This window comes from Chrysemys picta, chromosome 6 (assembly GCF_011386835.1).
Source record: "Chrysemys picta bellii isolate R12L10 chromosome 6, ASM1138683v2, whole genome shotgun sequence".
Lineage (NCBI taxonomy): Eukaryota > Metazoa > Chordata > Testudines > Emydidae > Chrysemys > Chrysemys picta.
This window is the reverse complement of record NC_088796.1, coordinates 63,285,382-63,301,418: the sequence shown is the minus strand read 5'-3', so window position 1 is coordinate 63,301,418 and position 16,037 is coordinate 63,285,382. Positions and strand designations below refer to the sequence as shown.

Genomic DNA, 16,037 nt, shown 5'->3' with positions numbered 1-16,037 from the left:
CTAAATCCCTTTTGAAAATAAGATTTAGTCCCCTAAATCAGTTAGGCATTGCAACACTGAGCACAGTAATGCCGAAATACCTTTTTAAAAACCTGGGCTGTAGTGCCTACGAGTATTGCAGTCAACAGTGACTATGTTTGTGCAGCATTCAGGGATATAATTAGTTTATTTTAAAATTGCAAATGATGCTGAAATATCAAAGTATACAATAGCTACTTTATGTAAAAGCAGGATCCTATTTTTGTCTCCCTGGTGCTTTCTTCCCTTATCAATGTGATTGTTTATCACTCACACTCCTTGTTTCCAGCTGCTAAACCTCCTGAGTTTTTTTCTGCATGCTTTTGACCTTCACTATGAGCCCTGGCAGTGAGTTCCACAGGTTGATAGTGGGTTGTGTGAGTTGTTATTTGAAGGGGTAAATAACACTGAGCAGATGTTTTAAGAGAACTAGTCACAATGACTCCAAGATCTTTCTTGAATGATAACAGCTAATTTAGACTCCATCATTTTGTATGTGTAGTTGTTTTCCAATGTGCATTACTTTACACTTATCACCATCAAATGTATCTACCATTTTGTCGCCCGGTCACCCAGTTTTGTGAGATCCCTTTGTATCTCTTCGAAGGCAGCTTTGGGCTTAATTCTCTTGGGTCATTTTGTATTATCTAAAAGCTTTGCCACCTCACTGTTTACCCCCTTTTCCAGATCATTTATGACTATGTTGAACAGCACTGGACCCAATAGAGATCTTTGGGGGACCCTGCTGTTTACCTCTCAACTATGAAAACTGATCCTTCATTTCTATCTTTTGTTCCCTATCTTTTATCCAGTTACTTATCCATGAGGGGACCTTCCTTCTTACTCTATGACTGCTTGCTGTGGTGAGGGATCTTGTCAAAGGCTTTCTGAAAGTCAAAGTACACTATATTGACTGGATCACCCTTGTCCATGTTTGTTTGACATCCAAAGAGTATTGGTGAGGCATGAGTTCCTTTTTCAAAAGCCAAGCTGACTCTTCCCCAACATATTGTGTTAATCTATGTCTGATAATTCTGTTCTCTACTATAATTTGACAATTTGCATGGTACTGAAGTTAGGTTTAACAGCCTATAATTGCCAGGATTACCTCTGGAGCCTTTTTTAAAAATCTGTGTTACATTAACTATCCTCCAGTTGTCTGATATAGAGGCTGATTTAAGCAATCTACGACTTTGCAACACTAGTGGTAGATTACAATGTAATATTTTGTAACCTCTATGTTAAAATGTTCTCAATTGATATTAAATTCTTAAAGATAAGGGTGCAGTAAAGCCCACCTTAGTTTTCAGGTTCAAGCCTCTAGGTCGGTTACAGAAAATCTCTTTCATAGAGGATGGCTAGGTTTGAATAATAAAACCAAACTTTATTAAAAAGGAAAATGATTAGTTAAGCAAACATTGTGCAAGTGGTAATTGCATGATACTATAGTTACACTGTTTCATCTTTGAATCTAAGTATATCAATTGGTCATTAGTCCACTGACAGCAGAGTGAAGTACAGCCTTTTAATGCTAGAACCTAATGGTAACTTTTTGATATTAATTGGAGCTCTCTTACAATTTAGTAAAGGCTACTCCTTTTATAACCCATTATAATACCAATTAGCATTAAACTACCCCTTATAATAATTATATTTGTCACCTCCTTATTATTCTTTACATTCACATTATTTAAATTAACATCTGCCCCATGCTATCAATATAGATAGCATTTTAATAAAACAATCCCAAAGTCTCAAAACCCTTCTTAAAAACCCAGCTAAAGTCAATTATAACCAAAACATAGCCACAACACAGACTTGGGTCCCGTCCTTGCTACCTTCTATTTTCCCGCCTTGCTGTCTACAACTTCTGTAACTTCTACTCACACTAGCAGACTCAATTACCATACTCCTCTACTCTTAGGCTAACATTAGACCAAAGCCTAATGTCTGCTTAACATATTTTATAGGCTACACTGTGAATGCTATAGTGAATTACATACTGTGGAGAAAGAGGGGAAAAACACCACAAACAGAAGATTTTTTTAAATCCAAAAATACATATTGCTATACTGAGAGAATTGGGGAACAGTTTTCCTACTCTGCATGACTTTTGGTTAAATGGAGGAACCTCAGGGTGCACAGTTTATGGTGATACTTAATTTGGCCTGATTTCCCCCCCTCCCCCCCATTGGTCATTGTGGCCTGAACTTAATGGGAGGCTTGTAGTCTAGCATGATTTCTAGACTGTTTGGAAAAGGCAAAGGGTAGGGCTTAAGAACTAGTAAACATATATAATAGTGAAGTCTAAAAACGTTGAAAACCCAAGCCCCACAACATTCATACATTCAACTACACGTGTCCATCTTGTATGCATGACTGCAAAATGATATGCGCAGTATAGGCAAATAATTATATACATATTTCTCAGACTTCAGGTCTGACTTTTTCAGAATTTAGCTATTCAATAGGTCACTAGAGATGGTCAAATAGTCAAATATTTGGACCAAACTTTTTTTGTCAAAATGCCAATTTATTGAAACTGAAATTGTTTGCAAGGCAGGATCAGAGTTGATGAAGTTTCCTTTTTTAAAAATTTATTTTAAAAGGTTTTGAAATTAACATCTCATTTTGACATTTTAAAAACAAAAGTTCATTTTTTCCTTTCAAAACTTGAGCTATGGTATTATTAAAAAGTAAGAATAAAGTAAATCACAATGGAACATTTCAATTGACCCAACCTATTTTTTTCCAATTTTCTGTTTGTGAAAATATTCGAGATTTTGACTTTGTCCTGATTTTAGACATTTTTTTAAAAAATCTCAAATTGTCATGAGATGGGAAGATCATTTATCAACCAGCTCTATCTGTCACTACGTATCCTTATGTGTACATTGTAATACCTCATAATTACCATAATTCTCCTTCCTTGGAGGTTTTTAAGGCCCGGCTTGACAAAAGCCCTGGCTGGGATGATTTAGCTGGGAATTGGTCCTGCTTTGAGCAGGGGGTTGGACTAGATGACCTCTTGAGGTCCCTTCCAACTCTGATATTCTATGATTCTATGATTCTATGATTACAAATCAAATCATTATGCCCTTGATCCTATGATAAGCTTAGTAGCAAAAGAACCCTTACACCCATGTGGAGCCTATTGCAAGATCAAGAAGAATTTTATGTTCTTTAAGTCAGTTTGGGTTAATCTAAATGTTCCTCTATTTAATATCTTAAAATAGCTCTTAGGACACTTTGCTCTATTAATTACAGTTCATCCCAAAGCTATTTCAGATAACAGTTCAGATAGTCACTATTTCTCTGCTCTGGCAGCTCTCTTAAATAGAGCAGTCTTGTGAACAGGTCTGCCAAAAGTTTCTCCCACTACCCCTCTCCTGTCTGCCTTGAATGCTAAAAACTGAAATGTATTATCTACACAATTTTTAGCCTCATATGCTTAAAACACAAAGAAAATCTTGTGAATTCTATCACTATTGCAATAGAGGAAGCAGGAAACTGGGGGAGGTAATGTGGATGAGGCACTGGACTGGGAGTCAGGTGATCTGGTGATCTGCATTGATCTGCTGGGTGGCCTTGGTCACTTTACCTCTCTGCCTCTGCTTACCCTTCCACCCTATTATCTTTTAAATTGTAAACTCTTCAGGACAGGGACTCTTATGCACTGTTTCTGCAGTGCCTAGCAAATAGGGTCTTAATCTTGGTTGGGGCTCTCTAGGTGATGCTGGGACGCAAAGTTTTATTTGCGGGTAAAGGAAAAGCCACCTCATCCCAGGCTAATCACAATTGATGTTTGGAACTTTTGGCCATCCTTACACATAGTCTTCTATAACAGATGGGAAGGAAGGCCTTCTTGAGCGAGGAACGTTCTTCCCTGTACTACTTCCAAGCATATGTTTGTGACTTCCTTCCAAGTAAGGCTCAATTGTGGAGTTTGATAGGCATTTGCCAGAGAACATTTGTTGTGGATTCATTAACAGATCGAGTGTAGTGCATTCTCAATGCTTGGATTGGGGGCAGGAGAAATCAGGCCCCAATCCTGCAAGTTATTCTGTTCAGATGGACTCTTGTGTCCCTGCTGAACCCCAACTGAAATCAGCAGGACTCCACAAGAGGCTTAGGGGACATCAGTGTGGAATAAATTGCAGGATCAGGGCTCTAGTGTTTTTTATTTTAGCTATGGACCTGGTTATCACTTACAATTCAGTATAAATTTTGTTTGGCATGTCTGTGTTGGTTCTCTTGTTTATATTCTTTGAAACTTGGCTCAGTTTTCCTTTTCTGTTATTACTTGCTATTTTATATAGCACATTATTAGCATCAGAGTACAGATAAGTACAGTTTTTTAGTGAGTGGGTTTTCTTAAATAAAACCTTATGAAACATATCTAACTAACATTTTCACTGAGTATCCTGGTACCATAGCATTTATTGTGTGGCAGGTGGATGCAAGAGCAATTAGACAGTTAGCATTCAAAGCCAGTCACACCAGCTTTCACAGAGAACTACATTTCTGAGGGACAGCTGTATGCCAGAAAGGGGAGAGCCTGGTGTGGGTGTTTTTTCAAAATCTGAGACAATAATTCAGCAAAAGGTGACAGCACAATTTGTAGAACAACAATCACTCACGATAACGTGGCTCTGGGCTAAATTTACAACTACTATGATGAACTATGTGCAATTGTCATAATTTGATGAGTACTGTGAGACCAAATGGCAGGAACATAAATGTGTTCTGCTCTAATTGGAATAAAGCCTCTCAAAGCCAGATAATTTCAATGAGCTTTGGACAAGTGGGCTACATAACAATGACTATAGATGTTGGAAGCACTTAAAGCTGTGAAAATATACAATGCGGTTGGGGTGAAGTCCACTATATAGAAGACTAATACAAGATCTCAAGAACCATTTTAGCCCACAAAATCGGAGCAGAAACCTTATGTTGACCCTTTGCACAGGGTTGACCTTCACTTTTAGTGAGATTAATTTTGCATATGAAGTCTTGTTTATTGTGGAAAGTGGTAGATTGGCCAATTCAACATCACCCACCTTTAGTCGCAGCACAAAGTGCCCTTATGGAAGTTTCCCGCCTCAGTCATCCTTGACATGTTGTGGACCAGTAAACGTTAATATGTATACCAATATGTCATTCACTGATGACATATAGACCCGAGTTCCTTAGTTAATTGCATTCCATGCTTCCAAAACAGTGACAGTTTGGTTACCAAATAATTAGCACAATATACTCTCTAGTATGTCTCAGTAAATTATTCAATTCTGCAGGTAAGACCAACTTCATTTGTATCCTACAGCAATGAGCCCAGTATAAATACCTAGAAAATAGGGTGTCAAGCGATTAAAAAAACTAATCGTGATTAATCGCTCAATCACACTGTTAATAGAATACCATTTATTTAAATATTTTTGGATATCTTCTACATTTTCAAATACATTGATTTCAATTACAACACAGAATTCAAAGTGTACTGTGCTCACTTTATATTATTTTTATTACAAATGTTTGCACCGTAAAAACAAATAAATAGTATTTTTCAATTCACCTAATACGAGTACTGTAGTGCAATATTTTATCATGAAAGTTGAACGTACAAATGTAGAATTATGTACAAAAAATAACTGCACTCAAAAATAAAACAATGTAAAACTTTAGAGCCTACAAGTCCACTCCATCCTATTTCTTGTTCAGCCAATTGCTCAGAAAAACAAGTTTGCTCATATTTATGGGAGATAATGCTGCCTGCTTCTTGTTTACGATGTCAGCTGAAAGTAAGAACAGGCATTCGCATGGCACTGTTGTAGCTGGCGTCACAAGATATTTATGTGCCAGATGCACTAAAGATTCATATGTCCCTTTATGCTTCAACCACCATTCCAGAGGACATGCGTCCATGATGATGAGTGGTTCTGCTCGATAACGCTCCAAACTGGTGCAGACCAATGCACGTTCATTTTCATTATCTGAGTCAGATGCCATCAGGAGAGGGTTGATTTTCTTTTTTGGTGGTTTGGGTTCTGAAGTTTCCACATTGGAGTGTTGCTCTTTTAACTCTTCTGAAAACATGTTCCACACTTCCTCCCTCTCAGATTTTGGAAGGCACTTCAGAGTCTTAAACCTTGGGTTGAGTGCTGTAGCTATCTTTAGAAATCTCACTTTGGTACCTTCTTTCTGTTTTGTCAAATCTGCAGTGAAAGTGTTCTTAAAATGAACAACATGCTGGGTCATCATCCGAGACTGCTATAACACAAAATATATGGCAGAATGTGGGTAAAACAGAGCTGGAGACATAGAATTCTCCCCCAAGGAGTTCAGTCACAAATTTAATTAACACATGTTTTTTTTCACGAGCATCATCAACATGGAAGCATGTCCTCTGGAATGATGGCAGAAGCATGAAGGGGCATATGAATGTTTCACATATCTGGCACGTAAATATCTTGCAATGCTGGCTACAAAAGTGCCACCCGAATGCCTGTTCTCACTTTTGGGTGACATTGTAAATAAGAAGTGGCCAGCATTATCTCCCGCAAAAGTGATCTCACTGGTTTGTCTGAGTGATTGGCTGAACAAGACTTAGGACTGAGTGGACTTGTAGGCTCTAAATTTTTACATTGTTTTTGAGTGTGCTTATGTAACAAAAATCTACATTTGTGAGTTGCACTTTCATGATAAAGAGTTTACACTGCAGTGTTTGTTTAAGGTGAATTGAAAAATACTATTTTTTATTTATCATTTTTACAGTACAAATATTTGCAATCAAAAATAATATAAAGTAAGCACTGTGTTGTAACTGAAATCAATATATTTGAAAATGTAGAAAAACATCCAAATTTCAATTGGTATTCTATTGTTTAAAAGTGCGATTCATCGCAATTAATGTTTTTGAGTTAATTGCATGAATTAACTGCAATTAATTGACAGCCTTTCTAGAAAGCAAAAAACAAAACAAAAAAACCCTCAAAATAATAAAGGGAGGGGAAAGATTTTTTTTCCAGCTTTTTAATATTGTCTTACATCTTGCCTCGTAATTGGGAAACATCTGCCAAATTCTGCTTTTAGTTACACCAGGATAATAAAATACCCGATATCTACCATAACTGATTTTTAAACAAAACTCTGACTAATGTTTTGTAGGTTGTGTGGATGAAATTTGGTCGGAAGAAAGTCAATATGAAAATTCACATTAAATTTCAGCATACAGTAAGACACACACACTTTCCATTTCTCTGTATATAGTGGTCTTTTCCCTCACTCACAAGGATACTCTAACTTTCTAAATCCCACAGCGCAAGTAGTAGTGTGCAGTTAGCAGAGTTAATAAGGGGTGAAAGCATTTCTGTATGTGATATGCAGCATTCCCTGTAATGTCACTTGTCATTATTCCATCAGACGTTAAATAGTGTTAGCAGGCTGATATGGTTAAGATTAATGAGACATTGATTCTTATCCAAGAAGCCAATTAACACAACAGGTTTTCTTTCAGTCTGTTGTAGTAATAAACTAATTAACTCCTCCTCTTCCATAGGCCAGTAAGATTGGTCAGCATGACATACTTGCTCATTGAGCCAGTCTATTCATCCAGATAATGCTGCTTTTTGTTTCTGGCTTTTTAACATCATTATAACCAGATAGAACCACATCTCCATGATGAGACTCCTTGCTGCTACAAATGAAAGTATTTATATTAATTAAAGCCAAATGAATGGGGAAAAATAGACTTTGCAGTATGCAGTCATATTATGTAGTAGCTGTTCAAGCTGTCTTCTTTCAAATTGCTAGTGTGAGTGACATGAGTAATGTCAGTATCAGTGGCCTGAAGCAAGATATCAGTTTTAAAGGTTAAAACATCCTTATATAGATCATATGTAAGGCTATGATTCTGTCATGGATTCTGTGACTTTCTGGGATCTCTGTGACTACTTCTGAGACAGGACTTCAGCAGCTGACCAGTGGCAAGCACCCTGGGGCAGCACTCTTTGTCTGTCCGTCCGTCTGTCCATCCCCCCACAGGTCTCGTTTTGGCTGGTGGAGTTCACTGTCCATGTTCTGCTCTATGAGAGACTAGGATTTGTGCTACGGTCCCATTCCAGAGTTTTCTTCATCAATTCATCTAGATTTCTTACTTGTACAAAATCATTGTCCACGTGCCCTAGATGAGATTCTTACCAATGCCTCTCCAGAAGCTCAGGTGTCCAAGAGGGGCAGTACAGGAAGGAATGGGTGGAAAGTGGCTTTATCCCAAAGTTTGTGCCTCCCAAATCTGGGACTGGGCTGGGGCTCATTGCAGCCCCTGACACAATTTAAATCTCCTTATAGTGATGGAAAGAGATCAAACATCCAGACAGGAAAAAATATTAGTTCTATCAGCTGCCTTCAGAGCCATTGATCATAAGGTATTGTTGACTTGTTTACGGGCTCGAACAGAAGTAGACTGAACTGCCTTGTGATAACTTATTTTCCCCCCGTTGGAGAGATCCCAGAGGGTGGGTTTAAGTAATTGCTTTTTTGCCTCAAGGACACTTGTGTAATATGCACAATGTTCCACCTTATCACCCCTCCTTTTCGGTGTATGTATACAGAGGAAACAGGGATTGAAATGTTTTCAATATACCAATGACACTCAGCATTCTTTTCATTTCCTCCATCCAGATGGTACAGTTGAGTGTCTGTCAATATATGATAGTGCCTGGGGCATGGATGGATTTGGCTGAGGCTCAGTCAAGAAAAGACTGAGGTGGTGATGTTAGGTTACAGGAAGTAACTGGGGTTATAGCAAATATTGGCTGAGGGTATATGCCCATCATATGTCACTTGAGTTAACAAATTGTTAGACTGCCAGCTGCTCTTAGACCATCACATAGCACAGTGGTTCCCAAACTTTTGTATTGGTGACCCCTTTCACACAGCAAGCCTCTGAATGCGACCCCCTCCCCGTATAAATTAAAAATACTTTAAAAATATATTTAACAATATTATAAATGCTGGAGGCAAAGCGGGGCTTGGAGGTGGAAGCTGACAGCTCTCAACCCCCACATAATAATCTCATGACTCCCTGACGGGTCACAACCCCCAGTTTAAGAACCCCGGATATAGCACCAGTGACCAGGATGGCTTTTTCCTATTTGTGTCTAGTCAGTAGGTATCAATCCTTTTTCTGGTATGTGGGTCCCTAATTCAAGACTATTGCAATATGCTTGTTATAGGGCTACAACTTAAACCAAGCTGAAGACTGAAGCGCCTATAGGAGGCAAAGGCTCAGTTGTTAAGTGGTGTGTCTGACTATGAACACATGACACTAGTGCTCTGGAATCTACATTCAATGTCAGTTGATTTCAAGGTGATGTTGAAGGTGTTTGTTCTCACCTATAAGGCACTAAATGTCTTAGAATCTGCCTACCTGCTTGACTGTCTCAATACTCTGCAACTCTGCCACAGACAGAGCTGGTCAGGAAAAAGAATTTCTGTTCCATGTTCAAAGAATTTGATTTGGGACCATGAAAACATGGTTTTGATAGTGTTGAAATGTTACAATTCTCTTTGTTTTGACTCTTATTTAATATTAAATAGAATGATTATATTTTTGCTATTCAAATATGAAACATAAATGATATACAATACAGGAGATCGGACTAGATGATGTCATGGTTCCTTCTGACCTTAAAATCTATTCATATAGCTCAATCTAGTCCTCTCTCTATATAATAAAATTACTCTTTTAATATAATATAAAAGCTAAAACAAAACGTTTTGGACAGTCAAAAGGAAATATTTTGGCACTCTAACATTTTTCAATGGTGGTTGAAATCAATATTCCTGGAAAATATTTCGATTGACAAAACTGCATTTCTCAATGGAAAATTATTCTTTTGAAATTTTTCTGACCATCTCTAGCTGCAGATGAGAACATTAAAACTGCTCAAGCTACTGTTCCTTGGACACATAAGAGAGGGAGCTTCTGGAAGAGTTCTTTGACTTTCAAATTTACTCCCCATCCACCACTTTGCTCTGAAAGATCCCAACTCTGAACTTATGGGCTTTGCAATGTGCCCGTCTGTTTGGACAGGCATTTTAGAAAGGTGGAGATTTGAGTGTGGATTTTATGTGGACGACTAAGATTTTGTAGGAGCTGAGGTTGGAAATGTTGGTTTGAGGACTGGCTGCCTTTACACACACACAAATGCTATTGGTTTACTACTGCTTTGATGATCTACATTTTTAATTAAGGGCACCTAAAACATGGGGAAAGTATTTTTATATTTACATGTTGAGAACTAAATAAAGACATCAAATACCTACCTCCTGCAGGAAAGGCCTGGTGCATGATGATTGCTCAGCAGTGATTTCTACTGGCCAATTTAGGTGTGGAGTTAGTAGCTCCACAGGCAGCCTTGTCCTGTAGTTACTGGTTGGAAAATAAGCCTGTAGTTACACAGGATAACAGGAATTAAGGATCAAAAAAGTCAATGTATAGTTATTCTGATACTATATTGTATTAACACTTAATATACTATAAAATACTAAAACTATCATGGAAATTACTTTTTTATAAAGGTGCTTAGGTCATCAGAAAAGTACAGAGGGAAGGGATACAACTGCAGGGCAGAATCTCATAGTCAGCAGAAAAACTCCCATTGATTATAATAGGCTTTAGATCAGGCTCTTAATTATCTTTAAAGGATAATTATCAAGTATGCCCTATTTTGTTTGGATGTGCTGAGAGCACAGTCTATTTCTCCTTCTCCTGGTGCAGTAAAATATCATGGCACTACCTTCAGTAAAAGGATGGGACCCCTTGTCCCCAGTCAGCAGCAGGCTTTGACAGAACCTCATGCTATCTTTTTGAAGCTCTATTGGGGAACCCCTTTGTGTACAGCCCCTACCAAACCTTCCTGCCCTGAACAGATGGAATGTCTTAGGAACATTTCACTCAGCAGTCTCCCAAAGAGGCATAGAGAAGCAAGTGAAGAATTGTGTGACTTTTCATCCCAGAAGTTCTCAAACAGTGAATCACTTTGCCCTTCACTGAAATGCAGCCACTTTTGAGGTAAAAGGCAACAGCTGTTAAGAGCATACAGTAACACTTCACAACAGTTTAGGTCAAAAAGATTAGAAAAATAGTGTCCAATTAAAACTCAAGGGGAAATTTAGTCAGCCTGTAAGTACCCAAATTAGAATTTGTCAGGGGAAGTGGTGTTTCTGTATTCTTTGGTGAAAATGTGTTACATCTCCTCCTCTGTGCTGATCAGAGGGCCTGAATTGTTGTTAAAGCCCCCAGCCTCAGGTCTGTATAGTGGGGATTGAACCAGGGGCCTTCCACAGCTAGAAGCATAAGTTGCTGCATCTAGAGCTAAAGCTCTATAGCTGGGGATGGTAACAACTCCTACCATCTGTGAACAGAACAAAAGGCGCCCTGAAACACACACAGCTGTGAGCTACACTAATATCCCTACTTGTGAGAAATGCAGTGGAATGCTACAGATCAGGATCTTGGAATCCTATCTCAGTTGAAAGGCTTTTCATGTCAATGGTCATTTGTACTGAACAGCCCCTTCACAGGATGGGAATGGAGAGTGTCAAAGAACAACATCACACTCTGTTGTGATGTTTATTTCACAATATGGCCTTACAATGTGATTGTGGGTAAATCCTACTTGTTTTGGACCAGGCCACAGTCATGGGAGTAGCCCCATGGATGTTGCTGAGACTACCCGAAAGAATAAATTGAGCAGGATTTGGCCCATTGCATTATTTCCTTTCTCCCTTCATCCTCCCTTTCGTTTCATGGAGAGATTTTCAGAAAATGAAACAGAATGATCAATGACAGTGTAGTTCTAAAATATTTCTCTCTCTCTCACTCCTTTGATCAATAAACAGTGTAAGAAAAAATATATACCCTGTCTATAAATATACATATATTTTGGCCATTTCATGATTGCTATTCAAACCATTATTGGAAGAACTTATAACTGTCTTACAGCTTGTTCATGTTTGTGCGATGGCAGCTGAACTTAACACATCATTTATTTCTTTGACAATAATGTCTTCCTTCCCACAAATTAGCCTGCATCCTCCTTTTTCTGCTGCATCTCTCCCCTGCATTTATGTACAGACATGCAACAGTAGGGTTGTTTGGAGTGCTGGAAAATGTCATATTTTAGGTTTTTCTATCCTAATTCTTAAAACATCTAAATATATGAACCTTCTACACAGGTGAGTGAACACTAAAGCCAGATCCTAAACTATGGCTGATAGGGTGACCAGATGTCCCGATTTAATTGGGAAAGTCCTGATTTTGGGGTCTTTTTCTCATATAGGCTCCTATTACCCCCCACCCCCCTCCCGATTTTTCACACTTGCTGTCTGGTCGCCCTGCTGGCTGAGGAGCAAACATCTTAAGTTGAGGGGCAGGAGGATGCAAAGGAGCCATGAAGCTCATGTTTGCACCCCCCGAACCATGACTCACTGTGTTTCAGACTGGTCCCAGGTATACGTTAGAGAAGGCCAGAGTCTGATTGTAACTTACATCAGCTTCCAATGTAAGGGGCTGAAATAACAGCTGGGGATTGGTGGTGGACAGTGAATTGCTGGCCACTGCCCTTTTTCTCTAGCTATTCCCCCTATGCTGGCTACAGGGAGGGGAGGTGGCAGAGCTGTCCCTAGGGTATGGCGAATTGGGGCAGCCACCCTGGGCCCCACACTTTGGGGGCCTCGCAGCAGCCACCCCAAATCACTGTACCCTAGGGACGGCTCTGTGTGCATGTTGTGCAGGGGACACTAGGTTGGCCCAGGGGGAGTGGGGTTAGGTTGCGGGGGCCAGGCTGGCATGGGAGGTTAGCAGGAGGCCGGGTGCCAGCAGTGGGAGGTCGAGCCCGCACTCAGGCGCCAGTAGGGTGACCAGACGTCCCGATTTTATCGGGACTGTCCCGATATTTCCTTGTTTGTCCCGCGTCCCGACCGACATGCGGTCGGGACACTGGACAAACAGGGAAATGCCCCGGAGCCTAGAGCCCGGAAGTGCTCGCACCCCCCCCCCCCCCGCCCCGACTCCGCCCCCTCCTCCCCCGATTGGCTCCCTCCCCGAATCCCCGCCTCTTCCCCGGGCTCACCATTCCCCCTCCCTCCTCAAGCGCTGGAGGGAGGCCCGGGAGACGCAGGGGAAGCACGGGGCCGGGGTGAGTAAGAGTCCGGCCTGGCCCCGAGCAGGCAGGACTCAGTTGGGTGGTTGGGAGAGGAGGGGGGCGACCCCCGGGGCCAGGCAGCGACTGTTGTTGTCCCCCGGGCAGCGGGACTCGGGAGCAGCCGCTGCTGCAGCTCCCACTGCCGCGGGGGAGGAAGCGGCCATGGCGCTCCGCGGCTGCGGCGCCTCCGAACCCCCCGAGCCGGGGCCTGCTGCAGGGACCCAGCAGCGCGTACGCTGGGCCCAGCCCCTGGCCAGTCGCATCTGGGCTGCTGCCCAGCTGGTGCTATCCCGCGGCGGCCCCAGGGCGGAGGCATCGGGGACTGATTCTGCTCTAGGTAATATCATATCCATTTTGTATCAGTCAGTAGGAGAGAGCTGTCCAACTCTATGGATATGCACCCTAGAAAACATGGGCCACTCACCTGTTCATCCTTGTTGCTTTGTGGCATTTCAACAATGAAAAGCATAGGAATGTAAGAATTGCCATGCTTGATCAGACTGTAGGTCCATCTAGTCCAGTGTCCATCTCTGACAGTGGACTGCACTGGATGCTTCCAGAAACAACTGGCATATACTGGTGGATCTGACCCATTTTGAAACAAGTTGCCTACATAGTGGTTGATATTTTTTTTCCAAATGTGAGCATAAAAATATAAATGGCTAAATTGTCATAGGTTTTACTCCATTAAACTGGATATTTGCACCTGCAATAGCAGGCTGATATAGTGTTTGTGCCTGTTGAGCATTTCAAGGGAGGACATAATAGGGGTTCTTTTAGCTGTGCAAGCCAGAAGCTGCACCAGGCAAAGGGTGCATGGCTTGGACAAAGCACTAGCCAGGCAATTTTCAAAGGTGCTCAGCAGAGCACTTATGGGAACTGTAGTCTCCACAATTTTGCCAAAACTTGCATCTGCTGATGATGACTCTAAATGACACAGGGGACTACTGTTCCCTTGTTATGATTGTGTGAATTCCATTAAGAATACTGGGAGAGGAGAATAGATCCCCCTGGTCCACAATATAAAGTAGCAATCTATAATATTTCATTTTAAATAAATAAGCCCATATATTTTAGCAAAAGGATTTAAAAAGAAAGCACCTAAAATAAGTCACTTAAAATATCCTTATTACCAACAGTTAATCAAATGGGATTGTTCTGAAAATTTAACTGAAAGGAATTGCTTCTGACTTTTGACCTTACATGCTTAGTTTCAGTTTAGAATGAATTGGTTATGGCCAATTCAAAAACACTGGTTTAAAAAAAAATAGCGCTGGAGTGAGAGAAGGGAATTGCTGACAGAAGCTTAACTTACTGGTGTCACTATAATACATGCAGTTGATCTCATCTCTCCACTGTGGCTGATCCTTTCCATTGGTTATGTACAGAGTTCTGACACAATTTCTAGAAGAGAAGTAATGCAGGCAAAATCTGAAATCTTAGCTGCAGATAGCACATGGGAAATGAATTCAGAGGTTACAGTAAATGGCCTCCACAGGGGCCCTTAATGGGAACTGAAGGATGTGTCTGGCCGAGATATTTTTTTAATATATCAAAATGTGTATGTGTGGTTTTTTATTAAATGTCCACACACCTGTGTTTTTGAATAGTATAATTAAAATAAGGTTTATTTTTAAGTAACAATTATTTGTACTTTTTTTTCTGGTAGAGGACTAATTAGCATCCATTTTTAGAATGTGTGTACAGAGTGTTGTAAAGGGGGAGCATCAAATTCAATGCAGCTGTAAGCATTTAGGTTCTGATTCATGAAAAAGAATCATGGGACTTGTATATTTACACTTGTTTTTGAATCAATAGGTTCCCCAACATTGCTCAGAAATGGTGAGTTCTCTTTGATGTACAACATGACAGCACCCTGGATAGAACTGAACCAAAAACAGACTGACCATTTGCACTGAAGAGATGCATGTTAATTGGACAAAAGCCCCAAAATGGGATGTGGAGTTTACTGTGAGTATTGGGATGATTCCCTGGAGACATGTATTGTACGTTATTACTTAATCTGGCAAATGTACAGCATTATGAACTGTGAATTCCACTAATGTACTACACCATCATCTTAAAGTCGCTACTGAGGAAATCTGTTTTCACATCCACAGTCTTCAGAGATCCTGTATAACAATCTGATCTATAGGAGGGTGGTGATATGGATAAGCCCTGTAGGGTTCTGGGCACAGTTGGATACCAGCCAGTGCACTAAATACACTGACATCTGCAAAACAGTACTGCTCATTTGCAGCTTATTTCACTGTGGTCCTGCAGCTTTTCTGTCTCCTTTTAAATGAGGAAAAACATAGGGCCAATACCACAGACTGACAGAATCACAGGACTGTCTAGTAGACAACACTTTGTATCCTAAGAAATTCCAAAGTAGTGATGCATCTGATAGGACAACTGACTCATTTAGGGATGTATTGCATGTTAGGAAGCAGCTTCTGAATTCAGGTTTCAGAGTAGCAGCTGTGTTAGTCTGTATCCACAAAAAGAATAGGAGTACTTGTGGCACCTTAGAGACTAACACATTTATTTGAGCGTAAGCTTTTGTGGTCTAAAACCCACTTCATTGGATGCATATAGTGGAAAATACAGTAGGAGGATATATATATACACACAGAGAGAACATGAAACAATGGGTGTTACCATACACACTAGAGTGATCAGTTAAGGTAAGCTATTACCAGCAGGGGAGAAAAAAAACTTTTTGTAGTGGTAATCAAAATGGCCAATTTCCAGCAATTGACAAGACGGTGTGAGGAACAAACAGTAGAGGGGAAGAATAAACATGAGGAA

At 40.3% G+C, this 16,037-nt stretch overlaps 1 long non-coding RNA gene across 1 annotated transcript in view; it reads left to right on the top strand.

The window, feature by feature from the left end:
- Positions 1 to 16,037, top strand: part of LOC135972383 (uncharacterized) — a 144,716-nt gene that overhangs the window by 61,169 nt on the left and 67,510 nt on the right. Inside the window, exon 2 of the long non-coding RNA XR_010588813.1 lies at positions 15,045 to 15,197. This is a non-coding gene — a long non-coding RNA (uncharacterized LOC135972383). The remainder of the gene's footprint in view (positions 1 to 15,044; positions 15,198 to 16,037) is intronic.